At 34.3% G+C, this 20,002-nt stretch overlaps 1 long non-coding RNA gene across 2 annotated transcripts in view; it reads right to left on the bottom strand.

Moving 5' to 3' along the window:
• LOC125610572 overlaps window positions 1-20,002 on the bottom strand; it is a 265,267-nt gene that overhangs the window by 72,282 nt on the left and 172,983 nt on the right. For both annotated transcript variants that reach the window (XR_007340574.1, XR_007340573.1), the window contains exon 5: window positions 2,938-3,013. This is a non-coding gene — a long non-coding RNA (uncharacterized LOC125610572). The remainder of the gene's footprint in view (window positions 1-2,937; window positions 3,014-20,002) is intronic.

Raw genomic sequence — 20,002 nt, 5'->3', positions numbered from 1 at the left:
CAGTTCACTTGGCAATTAATCATGTAGATATCTCTTTTGTTGTTGCCCTAAGGTGTCATTAATCTCTTAGACTGTGACATTTTATTTTTTGATGTTCCTCCGTATCTAAAGTATACTCCTTAAGTTCATGGACCATGCCTCATATATTTTTGTATCCCAGTGACTTCTATGACAGGCCTTTAAAAAAACAATACTTGTGATCCTTTACAAATTATAACTGCATCTTTATAACTATGTGGAATATGTGTAAGACAACATCTTCATTTTTATATATGTCATGCTACATTTTGAGAACTGATTATTGTTAAAATATTTCATTGTTGATCTATGAAGCTATAAAAAAGATACCTGAATTGACTATATATATATATATATATATATATATATATATATATATATATATACTATAAATTTATTTTTACTTTAAAAAATAACACTTCAGAAGAGGAAGACATAGGAATTATATCAATTAGGAGAGAGAGTATCACAAGATACTATGTATCATACCTATACCATATTTTCTTTAAAACAAAATCGAAAAGCTAACAGAATTTTTTAAAATCCCAATATAAAACTCTACAATGTACTAAAATAAAAATCTACTCTCAAAAATCTGTTTGAGATAAAAGAAGAAAGCAAATAAGGTACATTATTGCTAGAGTTAAAAAACAAAGTAAGCTGCTGTTAAGGAAATATATTGTATAAGAGCAAGGCCATGGGCTACACAAAAATTGATGAGACCTTAGAAGAATTTTATTCTATCATGTGGTATTCAACTTTACACTGACATTTATCTTACACTATTAGCTAGTATTCTGTAGCCAGTTCTGCAGGCTGGTAATGATGGTGTTTATTAGCGTAAAGAACACAAGCATCAAGGGTAAAAACTGCCATGAAAACAGAAAGCTCAGAATCCCAATAAAGAAAAAATCCTACTTATTAAGACTTCAAAATTGACCTACCTTCCTCCATTTTCCTTATCTGACCATATTAACAAACATTTGAAAGCACTGCATATCGGAAATTATAATATGTGCAACTGAAACATTTCTGCAGTGGACCATAACCCCTTAATACACATTCTTTAACAAGACTCTCCAGAAGAACATGAGTTCAAAATAAGCTCCAGAGCTGCAAGCATAGCCACCTGATAGTATACAGTCAGTATGGCCCCAGAGTTGCCTTTCCTCCAATTCAGACCATTGCTGATGGCTCACTAAATTCTGGCCAAAGCCATACCCTGAGCTTGCAAGGCCTTCCTCAGAGTCAAGCTAATCAGTTACCTCCATTTCTTACCAGTCAGCCTCAGTACCAGTTTCCTCCTGCCTCTCAGTTTTCATTTCTGAGTCTTGATAAGGGGTATTTGATGCCCAGAGAATATCTGTTACTATATCTTATAAAAATTCAGGAGTATCCTAAACTAGATTTAGGATATACAATTAGAGAAGATTGCTTCCTAATTGTAGGAAGAAGTGAGGCATTTGCCTTAGGTAGGTGGAAAAGTTGAGTTTGAAATTATTTTACTAGTAAAGAGAAATGGTATGCAAGATGAGAGACAAAGTTGCTCACTTGCTTCATCCAGACAGTCAGATAGCAAGCTTGAGACTCCAGGAGTGAATCTAATTCTTGAATTGCCTGTGGATGCTGGATGATTTGAGTGTGTCCCTACTCTGAGACTCGGTGTCATAGTGACTCAATAGTTTTGGGGACACCAGCATCCTAAGACAGATTGTTTTACATAAAATATGTACTTGGAGTATCCATACAGAAATTATCACTCTCCTAACAAGACCTGTGTTATGGTTTGGATATGAGGTGTCCCCCCAGAAGTTCATGTACAAGACAATGCGAGAATATTCCAAGGTGAAATGATTAGGTTACCAGACTTGTGACCTAATTAGTGGATTGGTCCACTGGTATGCATTACAATTAAAACTCATAAGTTGTTTATGTCTTTAATTATATTATTTTTAAACTTTTAACCATTAGTAACACAGTCAGATCTAATAATGTCATAGTCTTGTGATCTTATGGATAGAATTTGGTTTCTTGCTAATTTTTAGTTTTAGGCTTGGTAATTCTATATTTAAAAAGAAGGCACATTGATTATTTCTATATGGATTTAAAATATTATATTTAAGTAAGCAAAGAATTTAGTAAATAGTACTGCAGTTTCTTCACCACCCCCATCAAATTTTTGCTAAGGATACGTCTCATTAAGCTCAAGTGTGTATCATTTTAAGAATCTATCATACCAAGGATTGAATATTTTTTTTTTATTTTTTCCTCTTCCAGTGCCTTTTACTATCATCTTGGAGTTGAACATAGATTACATTTTCAATGGCATCACATTCAACCAGTCAGTATTTGATACAGAAATAAGTGAATGTCATTTATTCTGAGAAGAATTGATAGAATATCTTTTAGTGATGTTAAAAACAGTATAAAAAGCAGCCCTAGTCCAAAAAGTATGGATGCTAGGTAGTGAAGAGAGCCCTAATGTGAATTTAACTCCCAAAATATGAAACAGTAGAAAATGATCTAGTCCTGATCCAGGGGAAAAGCTTGTGAAATTTTAATAATTAAAGGAGATTTTCCAGGGATTTGCAAAATTAGTGCCATGAGGAACACAGAATCATTCCTTATGGTGTTTCATAAATAATAGCTTTCAAACAAACCTATAAAGTTAATTATTGCATCTTAACACATTGATGCAGATGGAATCCTTTCAAAATAATGTTTTAAACCCGAAATTTATACTGTCTTATAATTTGACCTATCATGTTTCATTAGTCTATTTATGATTTAGGGCAGAGAAGTTACAGATTGCTGACTTGGCTGCACATTGAAGAGTTCAGATTCCCATAGTCATTTTATTCTGTATAAATGAAATTAGAACAAAATTCAGACGCTGTGTTTCAGGTGTCAAACACTTACTTGTATCCTATCAACCAACTTGAATCTGGTGTCTTCTAATGTCACTAATATGGTCTGATGCAACACAGAGGAAGACCTAAAGCAGAAGAGAGAAGCATATTTTCACTTGTCATATCTACAATGCACAACAGCTTGTGCTGAGAAATGGACCGCATCATGGTAGTTGTCAGGCTAAACACTTTCATGCCACTAAAGACATCACTTAAAATAGCCAACAAATTAGGCATAATAATCATCATTCACTGGCTGTAGAAAATAATAATAGCTTAAAATGTATATTGAGTGCCTGTGATGAGTTAGATCAACTCAAATTTATGTATTTTGATATGGAAAATAGGTTACATATATCCTGTATTCCATTGAAAATATGTACGCCACAAATGCAAGTCACATGGGTATACAATTTTAAGTTTTCTAATAGGTACAGAAATATGTAAAGTAAACAGAAATATGTAAAGTAATGTAGAAGTAAGCCTAATATATACTAAATATTATCATTTCTATATATCATCAACATTAAAAATTATTAATGAACCAGACACAGTGGCAATCTCCTATAACTCAAGCAGCTTGGGAGGTTTAGATAGAAGGATCACAAGTTCAAGGTCAGCTTCAGCAATTTAATGAGACCCTGTCTCAAAATAAAAAATAAAAATGAATGGGGATGTAACTCAGTGGTTAAGCATCTCTGGGTACAGTCCGTAATACAAATATATATATATTATATACACAAATATATATATAGTTTAATATTCTATTTTTTGTGCTGGGTCCATTGTACGTTTTATACCTGCAATTCACTTTTATTTGGACTATCCCCCTTTCAAATACTTAGTATGCACACATGCCCAGGACCTACATTATGGATAATAGTGCAGTGTCATAAACTTGGCCAGCAAGTCCCTCAAAATACTGCTTCACTAGGCTGGGGTTGTGACTCAGTGGTAGAGAGCTTGCCTAACATGTGTGAGGTACTGGGTTCAATTCTCAACACCCCATATAAATAAATAAAATAAAGGTCCATTAACAATTTTAAAAAATACTTGCTTCACATAGTCCTCACCCCCTACAGAAGAGGTTAGCTCACCATTACCCTGAATTACCAATGGAAAGTGGACTCTCAGTAATTTTTCAAGATTCCCCAGCGTGAAAGTCACTTACTTAGGCTACAATCCCAGGGAGTTTGACTTTAAAACCTTTGCTACCAAGCTAACACCAAAATGCACAAATAGGGGCAAGGTACATCAGGAAAATTGATGAACATGTTATGAAGGATCAGATACAAGAGAAATCTAGGAATCAGGTACATGGGTTCTCAAAGAGGAACAACTGGTTATGATAACACAAGGGTTCCAGCCAGGGCCTGGGAGAAGAGCCAACGTGGGCTCTATTCTGATGTCAACAATTCAACTTAAAAGAGTCAGCTGAATGCATCCCCTGGAAGAACCTTAAAACTTCTCCCCACATCCAATACTGTGAATGGGCCTGAGCATCCTGACATTTCTGAAAAGCAGATACAGCAGAAAAACTGGAGGTTGCATACAGCAGCACTGGAATCAAATCAGCTCTCTTTCTTCTTGGCTCTATAACCTGAGGCAAGCTTCATAACCTTTCTGAGCCTCAGCATTTTTCAGGTCTAAAAGGGCTTTTAAAAGCATACATTTCAAAGAATGGTAGTGTAGATGGAATTATACAACAACTCTAATTAGTGTTCCTTAGAATGAGGTAGGCATTAGTATTATGATATTGTTCTTTGGGGAAATTAATGCCTTAGGCTGACAAACTTGATAAAGCTTGAACCAAGATATTCTGCCTCCAAAGTTCATAAACTCTAGGCTACCAAAACTCTTCAGCTGTGTATTCATCTGTACACATATGTGTATGTAAGTTTGTATGCATGGGAATATAAGTACATACGGAATTTTATTTGTGTAAATGCCTGAGTGAATCAGAGAATTATAGACTAAAGTGATTTAAATTCAACCTTCATTCTTGGCCCTTTCATAAAACCTTTTAGAAACTTTATGCTTCAGATTTATTTCAGCCTGTTCTCCCTTCATAAACTAGCAAAATGTGCAAATATATTTAAAGCTTCTTAAATAACATTAATACATGATTATTATAGAAAAAAAATAATTGTGCTGAGTTACACAAAGAAACATATAAAGGTTCAGTTTCTGTTTTCAGTCCTTACTTAGAATAGCTTGAAAGTATCATTCCTCTCCTTGCAAGAAAAATCTGGAAAAACTGAAAATCAATGGCCTTTCTCAGACCACCATCGTGAAGTATGGAGAAAGAGGAGATTCCAGACCATCTCATCTGAAGTCTGCTGACCTATAGCAGAAGCCACCAGAACTTGCGGGAACACTTTCATGGCAGTTTCTGCTGGAGGCTTATTGTGGACTAACTAGCAAGAGAGAAGTCCCTGAAGGCTGCAGTCCTAGGGACCCCCTTCATGAGCTTTCTTCCCAGGTTCCCGCCAGCTTCTCATAATACAAATCAGAAAAGAATCCTGTCCCCCTGTGGGTCTGGCAGAGGGAAGGGAAATGTAGCATGTAAAACAGGCCCAGAAACTTCTCCATAATGAAGATCAACTCTCCAGGTTGAAAGACTTTGCCAGAATTTTACAACAAACAAATAAAAACACCAGAGACATAGATGTATTACAGAGGTTGGAATTAACAGACAAGAAATTTAAAATACCTGGGATTAATATGTTAAGGGGTTTTGTGGAAAAATAGACACAAATGGCGTAACAGATGGGCAATGTACACAAAGAGTTGTAAACTCAAAGAATCAAAAGAAATGCAAGGAATCAAAACCTCAGTGATAGAAATGAATGCTTTTAATAGGCTCATCAGTAGATTCCATACAGCAAAACAAAGAATCATTGAGTTTGAAAATAGGTCAAGAAAAACATTTCAATCACATACAACATGATAGGTTATATATAAAATAACCAACAAAGAAGAATCAACAAAACTTCTGGAACCACTAAGTAATTATAAGCAAGGCTGTGGGATTCAAAAACAAAAGTCAATTGCTATCCCTACATACCAGCAACTAACAATTAGAATTGGAAATAAAAAATACAACACCTTTTACATTAGCACCAAGAAAAAAAAAGGAGAAATACTTAAAATACAAACCTAACAAATATGCACAAGGAAAACTACAAAACTCTATTGAAAGAAGTAAAATAATATCTGCATAAATGAAGAGAGATTTCATGTTTTGGTTTTTAAGCACGAGAAATCATATTCCCAAGTATTTACCCAACCAACTTGAACACCTACATCTATTCAAAAACCTGCACATGAATGTCTATTACATCTTTATTCATGATCATGCCAAACTGCAAATAATCCGGATGTTTTTCAATAGCTAAATGTATAAACAAGCTGCAATATATCCTACAGTGGAATACTGTTCACCAGTAAAAAATAATCAGCAAGGAAAAAAATTGATGACTCTTGAATGCACATTGCTATGAAGCAATATGAGAAGGTGATATTCTATATGATTCCAATTATATAATGTCCTAGGAATGGCAAAATATACAATAGAGATGACAAGTAAATCAATGGTGGCCAGGAGTTCAGTGTGGTGGATATAGCACAGGAGATTTATTTTAAGTCAGAAAACTATTTTTATGATGTAGTAATAGTGGATAGAGGACACAATAGATTTTTCAAAGCCATAGAACACATGTATAAATATAAATGTATATATCTATATTTACTGACATGCACATAGAGATGTTATAATTTAATTGTTTTCAATCTTGGAATCTTAATCCTACTTCTCATTACAGAAATGACAAAAATATTTTTTAAATTTGCATTTTCAAATTACCTTTGTGTGCATAATTTTACTATAAAGCTCAGTGGGCACAATAGATATTTACATCATTCTCAAAGCTGCAAATAAGAAAACTGAGACAAGAATAAGAGATCCAGAGTTTTGCTCAAGGGCCTGTTTCTTATGAATGAAATCACTGGAACTGGATTTATTTTGGCTTCTAATCTGTCACCTTAATTCCTGATTTACTTGGCCCTCCTCATAGCATATCCCCTATTCATAGTATGTAAACCTCTCACACTATAATAAACAAGTAAACTATTCAACTTAATAAAGATCAGTGATGCATGATCTTGGAGAAATTTCATCACCTGGAAAATAACTTTAAATGGAAATATTGAAGCACAAAAATGTCTGAATAGCCAGGTGTGGTGGCGCACACCTGTAATCCCAGTGACTTGGGAGGCTGAGGCAGGAAGATTGCAAGTTCAAAGTCAGCCTTGAAAACTTAGCAAGGCCCACAGACGGATGTGGGGGCACATTCCTATAATCCCAGCAGTTCAGGAGGCTGAGGCAAATCATGAGTTCAAAGCCAGCTTCAGCAAAAGCGAGGAGCTAAGCAACTCAGTGAGACTCTGTCTCTAAATAAAATACAAAATAGGGCTGGGGATGTGGCTCCCTGGTGGAGTGTCCCTGAGTTCAATCCCAGGTACCCCTCCAAAAAAAACATAAAAAACAAAAACAAGAGTTAATAAGGCCCTAAGTAAATTAGTGAGATTTTTGCTGAAGATATAGTTCAGTGGTTAAGCACTCCTGGGTTCAATATTCATTACCAAAAAAAAAAAAAAGACTGAAACTGACAAAACTGTCTCCTTATGTATACCTATAGTAACTTTTCCCTGTCGACAGGCCAGAAATCAAGAAATCAAAGTTGGCATCAAGAACACTTAAAAGGGCCAAAGTCATCAAGCATGGGACAATAGGAAACTTAACCCTGAGATTCTGAATGACAGCTGCCACCTCTGTTTTCACTAGGATTGAGAGAAATATGAGGGACTTGTGTATTTTGTGACTTTGTGTGAATAGTGCATTTTTCATCTTTGTTTATGTCAAAAGTTGTAAAGACAGAGACTAGTTTTCATTTCAGAATATCTCAAATTGCACCAAACGACTTTAGCTGAGAATGGATACAATAAAGAAAGCAATAATAAATAAACTATTATATTTCTGGGTGGTAGAGTGGTTCCAGCTGTTGTTCTAATTCTATCTACGAAGAAAACTGCTTTCAGCAAACTCATGCTAAATTGCTCAACTAGCTCAAATTATTGAGATTTTATTTGAGAGCTTACCAAATGTGGTTCATAACAATTAGGTCAGAAGTGTAGCGAAGTAAATGGGAAGATAGATGATTTCTTTGAAGAATTCACATTGAACAGAAAAGAAAGGATGTTTATCAAAATTTAATTTCATATTAACTAAAACTATTTCTCAGATATTAAATTTGATTGGAAAACCTTATTCAAAGCAATTTATTTCCATTAACTCTTTATGGAACATATATAATGTAATACTTTAATTCTTTCCTTTTTTTTTCTATTTATAGAGGAACCACCACTCTTGAGGATTACAGTATGTCAACATTAATAGAATTGATGATGTCCTGATATTTATGAAATCAGGTTGATTCCTTTACATGAATCAGACCAACCTTCATTAAATAGCTGAGGCCTACATCACTCCCTAGAAGAAAATAGATTAGAATTTTGTCACATCTATAGGAAGTCGAAAGATTTTAAAGTAACAAGGGACATAAGAAATAGTATACTCTGCTCATTGTATTTACTATTTATTATAATCTGCTCATTTTATTTTACACATGAAGATGCTGAGTTCCAGCATGTAGAACCAATTTATACCACTTGATATAGGTAATTTTATAAAGCTCGTCCTATAATGTGGGTCCCCTTTACTAACTAGTCACACCCGTGACTGTTCCAGCCTGCTTCTCTTCATGAATATCTCTCCACAGAAGCCCAGTTCAACCTGCAGAACACAACAATCAGGTTTTCTGAAAGTCTGGTTTGTAGAACAGAGTTTCAGAATCAACCAGGTGTTGGTTAAAATGCAAATCCCTTGGCCCAAGTCCAGACCTCTGAAGTCAGAACCTGGGGAGTTATGCTTTTCAAAAGGCACTTCATGGATTCTTTTGCATTCTCTTTATGAACAATTGCATTAAATAGTGTTTTTCCATTTTATCTGATTATAACTCACCAGAAGGCTTATAAAAAATACAAGATTCTCAGACTGCATAGAAGTACACAAGCACATATGTGCACACACATACACACATACACACACACTCACACACACAGATTAATGTAGGTTTTAAAATGGTGAAAACAGAATAATATCTATAGTCTAGTGAACAGTAATGTACCAATGTCAAATTTCTGGTTGTAATATTGTCCTACAATGTTCTAGCTAAGTAAAATGTCACATCTGGGAGAAACAAGATGAAAAGTATACAAAAATATTTGCATAAATGCCCAGGCTCTCACTGAGAGATTCTGTTTCAGCAAATCAAGAATAAACATAGAAAGCGCGTGTTTGTTTCTGTGGGTATATGGGCATGTTAGTTTGTTTGGATTTGTTTTATTTTTGGCTGTGATAAGAACAACTTAAAGGAGAAAAGGTTTAGTTTGGACTCTAGAAAAAGCAGAGAGAGAGAGAGAGAGAGAGAGCAGGTGTAAAGCCAGGGACAAGATATAATCCTCAAGACCACTCTCCCTGTGACCTACTTCCTCCAGTCACAGGCCATCGGCCTACAGTTACCACCAAGTAGTCCACTGAAATTATCCATCCATCCAATGAATTAAGCTACTGCTTAGGTGACAACTCTTATAATCCAATCTTTTCACCTCCAAACATTGCTACATTGCCTAACACATGAACTCTTTAGGGGACACTTTAAAAACTAAACCATAATGAGGTGTTAAATGTGTGTTTGTGTATATTTATGTGTGTGAGTGTGTTTATGTGTGTTAAAAAGAGCCCCCATAATTCTTCATACCACAGCAGAACTTAGTTTGACTGCCCAACATATACTAGCTCTCCAGTACCTCCTATGAGAATCTTTGAAAGCAAATTTCACCAATTTGCTTTGTTTAAAATTCTGCCTGAAACTTAATAAGTACTTACAGATAAAAGGGACTTAGAACAAAGACTTGTGATCTATGACAAGGAAAACTTCAGCTCATGACATGTGTTGATGGATACATGGATAAAATGTTGGGAAAGTGGGCTGTCATCTTACCCAAGAATAAAAACCAACATAGAGCCTCTTAACATAAGGTAATATAAACAAAAACTACAGTGTATCTCTTCACTGTTCAAATATTTTGAGATAAAAGGACATGGGTAGAAAGTCCAAATAGGACAGCTTCAAAATCATAATAATCCCCACAGAATTTATTAAAAGTACAAAGGCATAATATTGAATGTGATACTTTATAGGTCCATGGGTGGGGTTTTACTGGAGATTTATACCAGGGGTGCTTTATCACTAAATCACATCTCTAGCCTTTTTTATTTTTGTATTTTAGACAAGATCTCACTAATCTGCTTAAGGCCTTGCTAAGTTGCTGAGGCTGGCCACAAAATTGTGACTCTCCTGCCTCAGCCTCCTAATAAACTGGGATTACAGGCATGTGTCATCATGCCTGGCTTCTAGGTATATTTTTAAATTAAAGTAATGAGATAATGAGGTAATAGCATTTTTATCATTTGACAAATTAATGTCTAGGATAAATGCAAATCCATGAGACCAGCCCCAAACAAAATCTTAATAGATAGATTAAAGAAAGTAGAGTTTCTATGGGAGGTTATCTATTCCTGTTGTATTTTTCCTTCATCCCAAGTCTGACCTACTTTTAGTTGCAAACTCTGTTCCCAAATTACAGAGCATTTTGGATATGTGGATTATTAGGTGATGAACTAAAAAAAAAAAAAAAAAAAAAAAAAACAACAACAACAAATGCAACTGCTAAGTCTAATCACCTTTCACTGCAGAAATCCAAAGGTAATATAGCTCAAATCAAAATCAGCACTTTTAAATTCTTCAGCTTATTGTTTCAAACTGCTGTTTAGTGAGTTGAGTAAGAGAGAGAATTCCCCAAGACCATTGTTGCTGCTAAAAGAAGCAGTGACAGCAAGAGGGACAGACAGCATTTGTGACTGTCCCAGGGAACAGCTGCTGCAGCTGCTGTGCAAGGAACAAGAACCAGCAGAACCCTCTAGAAGGCCCCAGATCAGCCCTGACACCTGCCAGGTGCACCTGTGAACAGAACTTTGTTATTTTTATTTGTATTGAATAAGAATGTTGACACTTTTTCTGATTGACATATTTGGGTTTAGAGCTTCTAGGGATGTGAAATAAAGACTGTATTTTTTCCATGGGCAGCCTCTGTGCCATTAACAAAATGCAATAACCTATCAAAGTCTTTACTTTTCCTTACTCATTGTCTCATATGAAACATTCCTCTCCTAGAAGCACTACTTTGAACAGCATAGAGAGTAAATCTATAACTCTCATGTGACGTGACACAATAGATAATATTTCCATATATTACCTGTATTATCTCTCCATAAACACCTTGAGGGAAACTCTTTCATCTTTTTCTACACCAGAATGCATAGAACAAGTCAAATTAATTAATATTAGAAGGTTGAATGTATTTCCATTTATTGTTGGACTCGATGGCAATTCTGGTACCAATATCAGAACTATCACTATCTACTAATAATACCGTATGTAGTATGTTCTAATTTTTCTTAAGTATTTATTGGTAACCATTTTAGTTTTCAGTTTTATATATTACATTTATACATATTCATACATATGTACAACTTTATATATGTGTGTATGAATATATACATGATTTATATGTTAGATATAATATACAATCTATCCCACTATATATTCATTCTTTTATAACCAGTTCCTGTTACTCCCTCTAGCACATACAAGGGAATCAATAAGTATTTTCATTTAAATAATTAATTTTCATGAGAATAACAAAACCAAAAGAAGATCAAAGATTTTATTTACTTAGAATTCTGCCAGGTTTGATTTTTATATATAGTAATTCTATTTACCTACGGTTTCAGTTATCCATGATAAAAATAGCATGAAAATATTAATGGAAAATTACAGAAATAAATATTTCACAAGTTTTGAATTATATCCAGTTCTGAGCAGTGTGATGAAATCTCATGTTATCCTACTCCATCCCAACCTGAATATTCCCTAGCCAAGTGTATCCATGCTGTGTATGCTACCTTCCCATTAGTCACTTAGTAGTCTTCTCAGTTATCAGACTGATTGTCAAGACATCAACAGCTGGTTGTCACACTGCTTATGTTCAAGTAACCCTTAAGTGATATCCTAACACTATGCCAAAATGCTTATTATTTATCTCACTTCATCTCATCACCTCATTCTCTTATATCCTCACAAGAAGAATAAATTAAAAATGAGATATTTTGAGAGAGATCATTCACACAAATTTTATTACAGTATGGTATGAATATGTTTTATTATTATTTATTGTAGTTAATCTCTTACTGTGCCTAATTTATAAATTAAACTTTATCATTAGTATGTTCATATAGGAAGAAACAGTATATGTAGGGTTCAGACCTATCTGCAGTTTCAGATACCTACTGGGAGGTTTTGGAATATATTCCTTGCAGATACAGGGACTCTATTATATTTTCCAAAAAAGAAGAAAATAAGCGGCATTCTTTTGTGTTTAACTTCTATTTCTTATAATATCAATGCATTCAGGTTGTGACATTGAAAGTTCTTATATATATGAACAATGAGCCATTATTCTTATACTTATTTTTCATGCAAACCACTTTATACTCTAAGGAATTCAGATGCCTTTCCAGATTCAAAGTAAACAAATTTTATCATTGATATAATTTTTATATAAAACCATATTCTTGATTATATTGAATTATGTTTTTAAATGCTAATAATTTCTGTCAATTAAAGTAACTACCTCCTTTGAGCAATCAAATTTCTATTATAATTTTATTACCTTTGCCAATCACGTCTTCCAGTTTCCATAGTTAAGCTTGCCAATGAGATATTTTAAAACATTTCATCTGAATATGAGTCCTATTTCAGAATGGATTCTGAGGTTAAGATTTCATTGAATATAGCATTCCTGGTAATCTAATGTGATGATCCAATGGATAGAAGAGTAAATGCCAAATTTGGTTTCCATATCAAATTTCAATTCCACTTTTACATATATTTTCATTATCACTGGGCACTTATTGTGTGCACAGCATTGTAACTTGTGTATACTGTTAGCTATTCAAACATTAAGAAGATAGACTCTCATTGTCTTCACAGCATTCAGTTTAGAATTGCAAATAAGGATCCATGTATAGCTACAGTATAACATGTACACATTAATTGCTATTATATTATTTAAATTCTTCATGTTAGTAATTGGGAGAGTCAAGAAAACCAGGAAATCTGCCTAGAGTTTGCAGGATTAGCCACTTTCCTTCACTGAAGGTGGTAATGACTTAACGTTTTAAGTATCTGAGAGATTAATGATGTCATTAAAAAAATCAGGAAATCACAAAGAAAAAATAATTTAGAAATTACAAAAATATTTTTCAATTTGAATGTATTATTTACCTGGGTCAGATAACAAGCTAGACATGTATTGTAGGGATTTTAGGATTATACAACACAGAAGTTAGAATTAGAGATAAAAATCTCCAAAATAGTACCCAATCCACTGGCAAGATTTGCCAAGACTACCAAATAATTTCAGTATCACCTAGAAAGGTGCACCCTGTTCCAACTGATTTTTTGTAATGGTGGGGGGAAAAGGAAGAAGAAGAATACAATTGATAGTGTGGGCTGACTGAATTATCAATTAAGAAGTGACTTAAATTGAAATATGATTAAATCAAATACAATCCTTAGTTGTGTTTGCTTAGTGAAACAAACACAAGCAACTCTTATTAAAGTCTTTAGGATCCCAAAGCTACATGATTGCAAGGTTTCATTTACCATTATAATGAGTAATTAAAATGAGCTAAATTTCTCTGTAAATTATAGTCAATAAGTAAAAGAGGAAGGGGTGATTATTGAGATCCCAGACTACACCAATCCCCAGTTACATTTCTAAAGTGTGCTGTGCATTTCATGATTTTTCAAATTTATGACTTAAGCAATAAAGTTTCTTCTAGAATACTATTAGTCTACTTGGAGTATTTGGTGTACAGAAGTACATCTTAGGGAAGCCTGCAAAGAACAGTGTGAAAAAGCTTTAAGAAGACTTCTTACTTGGCATTATCAGATAAATCATTCTCTCCAATTTCCCCAAGGACAACTAAAATGGAAACAAGTTGTTTAAATAGAAAGAAATTAAGAAACCAGTGTTTTGAAGAGGAAAAAAAAAAGGATAGGGGATTGAAAGTGCCTAAAAGTATTTCAAGCCAAACAGGATTTGAGGTATTTTTTTCCAGAAAATGTGCATTGAAAAAATAAATAAATAAACTGGAAATGGTGGAAGAACTCGAAGTCTACAATTACTTTAAGGAGATAAGATAATAAATAGATGGCAGGGTAGGAAGCACATATAATTAGATGGTGTCATGGTGAATGGGAGTTTAACCCTCCCCTTCACTAACTGGGACAATTTACACTGATCATGTCACTTCCATCCTGTCTTGGTTTTTGTCATAAGTAAAGTGGGGACAGTAGACTAGGTGGTCATGAAGTCATCTCTGAATTCTATTTAATATTCCATTACAAATATAAGTCATTAAGGAATATTGTGTTCAGTTCTTGATAGACTAATGAAGAGGGATCACATTGAGGAATTTTGCATGTTGGATAAAGTTCAGAAATGTCGAAGAAATCAACTGCCTTTGATTTTTTTTCCCCTGAGAAACAGTAAAGCCTTCATGCTCCTGAGGCTTCTTTACCAATGGAATGCAATGTGGAATCTGCAAAGAAATAGTCAGTGATCTTCAAAGAACTGAAATTAGACAAAGATTCTCTCCTTGAGCAAACTCTGGCCGGACTCTTCTGAGACCTCTTTTCCACTGGGCCTCAACCTTGGCCTATAAAGACTTGACCAAACAATAACATAGTTTCTAATAGCTCAAGGTTGCATCTCTAGGATGACCCTACCTCCTCTTAAAGTGTCTGCCTGAGAAAAATCAAGACTACCAAAAGAATTTACTCTTGAAATTCTTTTGAAAAGATCACCTATGAGAAGGTCAGAGCCTAACATTGATATGGTAGCAAAATCATATGGGTTTCCCATGGACCAATCCCCTAGTTCCACTTTTTGTAACTGTTTTTACTTCTCTGACTATTGATCCCCTGCATGCTCCCTTCCCTACAGCCTCATTTTCTTTTTCTATCATCCAGTCCCGTCTATACAAACCAAAGTTAGGTTCAGTTCATGCTAGACCCTCTTCCCTATTGCAGTAGTATATTACTGATTAAAATCTCTTCTTACCACTTTTACTATTGTCTGTCTTGATTTATCCTTGACAGACCTTGAGCGATGACATCATTCAGGCTTTTACAGCACTCAGTATAATTATGGAAATCATTTCTACTTCTTTGAGGGTAGACCATTTTTCACAAACGTCATAGCAGGATCCCAACTGGCAATCATAAAAATGCACAGGACTTGGAGACACACTTCATTTCAACTATTTTCCTTTATAAATTATTCCAAGCACTTTGTAGGGCAACAGCCATTGTTTCATAAAATGTAAGAAACATGTAAAAAATGGCTTCCTTCTGATGCTGCTTTTCCATGTGGTGAAACGGGAATTGTAGAGCAAGACTAAACAATTCCTACCAAGGGGACCTCTGATGATGCTAGGGTAAATGGTGTTGATGGCATAAGGTTGAACTCCAACGACTTTCAGCATAAAAGATGATGAACCTGACTGTGATATCCATCAGAATGAGAAGATAAAACCAATAACATTTCTTGATCATTTGCCATGAGCCTGGGATGATCTTACAAAATTTACATATATTTTCTTATGAATCTTTTAATATCTCTAAAGATAAAACTAACACTAATTCTACTTTGTAGGTTTAAAAAAACAAAACACAACCCTGAAGCAGAGATCTTAAGTAATTTTGAATATCTCATACACTTTTAAATACCAATGAAGGTCATGGATCTTCTGAGTCAGGGCCATCTGAATCCAAGGCATTGCTTTGTGATCAGCATATACAGATATTTTGGTTCAGCATAAAATGTTTTATCTTCATTTTTGTTTTTTTTAAAGCCTCCTATAGAAGTAGACTTACTACTTTCATTTTTCCCACAAGTTCTTTTCAATATAGATTTTCTTGCTAGAAATTTCATCCTCAAATGACCAACAGTGTAGTCTGAGATCCTTTCAAAGAGGTCAAATTTAGAAAAACTCTGATTTCTTAGTTTCCTCCCATTTTAAATGATTAATGTTCATTTCAGTTTCCATTGAGGAACCCAGAGAAGAGAATTTGTCTAGTTCTAGTGAGTAGGGAGAGTCATGAGGGGAAGATGCAGGGGACAGAGACTAGGTGACAGGGAAAACTGGGGATGAGGGGCATAGGCAGGACAAAAAGAAGGGGGCCAGTTTCCAGGCCAGCCTCCAGCACAGACTTCAGTGTGGCAGTTAACACTGGAATCCTGGTCAGCAGTAGCCAAGGTCCTCACCCTTCCCCTGGTCTCTTTCTACTCTCCACTGATCTCCCTTCATTTTTATGAGATTTCTCCTACCTTCTCTGTAGCTTCCACATATGAGAAAGAACATATGACTCTTGACTTTTGAGTTTGGCATAATCAATATGTATAATTATTATTTGCTAATCAAATTATTTGCTAATCACTGTTTTAAATATTTAAGGAGATGGAAATGATAACTATACTGACTTGATCATTATACATTGTATACACGTATCCAATTACCACACTATACCCATAAATTTATACAATCACAATAATAATTAATAAAAGACAATCTATACAAAACACTTCGCACTGTAACCTGAAGTTATTTTATATATATATATATATATATATATATATATATATATATATATATTTGTTACTATTATATATAAATACTATTTGTTACATGACATGTGCATTGACAGGTGCATTATACTAATCAAATATTACATTTTAGGTTTGTCCATATGGGGATTAAGGCAAAAATTAAGGATGTTTCTTATGAAACTAAGACAGCAGTAAGGGTAAAACAGAAAAGATAGGGCACAAACCAATTCTAGCACATTCTCTTTAACAGATATCCTGGGAGGTGTGGGATGGAAAATTAGTTTAAGATGCAATTTATCCTCAGCTGAGAACCTGAAATCTTGTGGAAACATGTATTGTTATATTTGCTGAATGTGGACATTAAATACTATAAATGAGGACATATAGTTACTTCAATTTTAGTTTTTGCACCATGACCAATAAATTAACCTCTGCAGTGCCCCTTAACTTGCTTATTTGGTAACAGTTTTACTTGCAATTCCATTCACATCAGTACAAGACCTGCCCAGATATTTCTTAAAGCTCCTAAAATGTATTATAGCCTAAGGATATGTCAAGATGGGCTTCTTTATCGGGGACAAATATACTAGCTTCTGTATCAGATCTTATTCATTTTGATTGCTGCATTGAGTTCATTGGCAAAAAATGGGTTAAGATGATTTTTTTTCTGCTGAGCCAATTTTTCTTCATATGTTCAGCAGTGCAGCAAAAGTTAATTCATTCTAAAGCACATGGATTTCCAACAACATTGTCAATATTATAATGTTCCTTTGCAGCTCTGGCCTAGCCAGTTTATTAGATGAAGGGAAAATACAGATGGGCTGACAAGCAGGGCTGCATTTTGTTGTAGTGGAAAAAACTATCGGAAGGAGTCCTTATGAATAATTTTCTTTATCCTGACATATAGGCTTCTGCTAAAGTTCAGAAGTTAGTGCTTTGCTTTTTTTTTTTTTTTTTTTTTTTTTTTTTTTTTGGTCCACCCCCTATTAGCTGTGCTGTTTATAGATCTTTAAAATAGAAAATATCATTTTCCTTTTTTTTTTAGATTTTACATATAAGTGACTCTATGCAGTGCTTTTATTTATTTCTCATTTCTCTTAGCACAATGTCCTCCAGGCTCATCCATGTAGCTGTTTTATCTGCTGCTATTGATCAACTTTCTAAACCATAGTCACTACTTATGATGTCTATGGTTCTGTTATAACCAAGTGTAACCTGCACTATTGATTTGATATTTTAATGAACTCACAATTTTTTGTGTAAGTATATGTCATAAAGAGGCTTGAAAAGAACACATAGAAATAGAAAGTAGAATGGTGACGGGGAAGGGGAAGAAATAAAGAGATAAAGGTCAAGGGAACAAACTTGGAGTTATGTAATGTGTAGCAGAGAACTAAAGTTAATAAAATTACACTGCACTTGAAAATGGATCAAATAGTAGGTTTTAGGTGTACTTACCAGAAATAAAAGAGATATCAATAGAAAATGATGTATATGTTAAATTGCCTACCTATAGTAATCATTTCAATATGGATATGTATATCAATATCATGTATATTAAAATTTAAACTTTAAATTTATTAATAAAAATATAGCACACTAAAAAAAAGAAAAAGAAAATATCATTTTCCTCCCTTAAAATGGGCAAAAAGAAAGCCTACCAATTATTCTTGTTTGGGCTTCAATTAAATCTTGGTAAAAGAAAAAAAAACAGAATTTAATATCATGTCTTTAGTAAATGCCCTCCCATAATATGCTACGTGCATGGCAGAGAATATATCTGCTGTTTCCTACAATGGGAAATAAATCAGTCTGATAATCCCTGAACGACTGATGGAAAAATACCAAAAGGGTATCTATTATAATCTAGGATGTCTGCATTAAAACAAGATCAGACAGTATCCCCATAAGAGAAGCACAACTTGCCATGCATTGACTGTTGGGGAACTTATGGTGGCATGGCTACCATCTTTGTTGCCTCCAGTTGGGCAGGGGGAGATAACCCACTAGAACTTGTTTGGAGGAGGGGAGTCCAAAAATCAGCTCACCCACATAGATTTCCAGAAACTTTCATCCAATAAGCATAATTATGTTTTATGGGGAATACTTCCACAATGCAGGTCCTTGCCCTTTTACTCCACATGGCATAAGGTAATAGTGACAATATCAAATATTTTATCTACTCATTTTATTTTGCATTGCATTGTTGCTCTGTACAACCTCTTTTCCAGATAGGATCCCAATGGCATGGCAAGTTGATGCTCTTTCTGTCTCAAAATCAGGGGAGATATCAAAGTCATTGAAATGGGAAATTCTCCCTTTTCTTTCATTTTCTTTAAGGACCAAATGGACTAGAAATCATCCACTGAGATATCCCTTTAGGTCTGAATAAAAATGTTTGGACAGTTCTATGATTGCTATAAAGAGCATAAAGATGAGTTACTTGGTTTGTATAGAGGAGATCCTATATTTGATAGAATTAAATATATCCTTCTCCATGGACTAATATTGATTGATATTCATTATAGGTTGCAGGGTATTGAATTTTAGAAATCATGCTTCCTTTCCACATATGTAGCATAGTAGAAACCTCTTGTTCATTCAATGCCTTCAGTGCCCAGTATGTGTTAGATTTCATGGGGTATACAGTAGTGCTTCATATTATATTTCTTGCATTCAGTATGCTTAATATCTACAAAAGGCAAATAGATAAACTAATAATATCACCATAAATTAAAATAAACTATCACTATAAGCATAATACTAAACAACTTCAGATAATATTTTTATTACATTTTACATTTTCACAGATGAGGAAATGGCTAGGTAACTTGCCTGAGTTGCCTGGCTTCACAATTCTAAATGGACTCTATGTCTGACGAGCTTTTGCTGAATACATGGATGAATGATGCAAGGTAGAATTCAGTGTGTACCAAAGCACAAATTCAAAGGAAAATTATTGATCTCTGATAAATGTTTAAGAATGCTTTTTTTTCCAAAGCAATCTTTTAGTAATGACAATTGGTATGGGATGTGATATCTGGAACTTTCCCCTGGGTCCCCAGTATAATTGGTAATAAGAATGAGTCCAAATAGTGGACTGATTTATATATGCAGTTCTAGCTATTCTCATAAGGAAGCTAAATACATCCATA

This window comes from Marmota marmota, unplaced genomic scaffold, assembly GCF_001458135.2.
Source record: "Marmota marmota marmota unplaced genomic scaffold, marMar, whole genome shotgun sequence".
NCBI lineage: Eukaryota > Metazoa > Chordata > Mammalia > Rodentia > Sciuridae > Marmota > Marmota marmota.
This window is presented reverse-complemented; position numbering and strand designations above follow the sequence as displayed.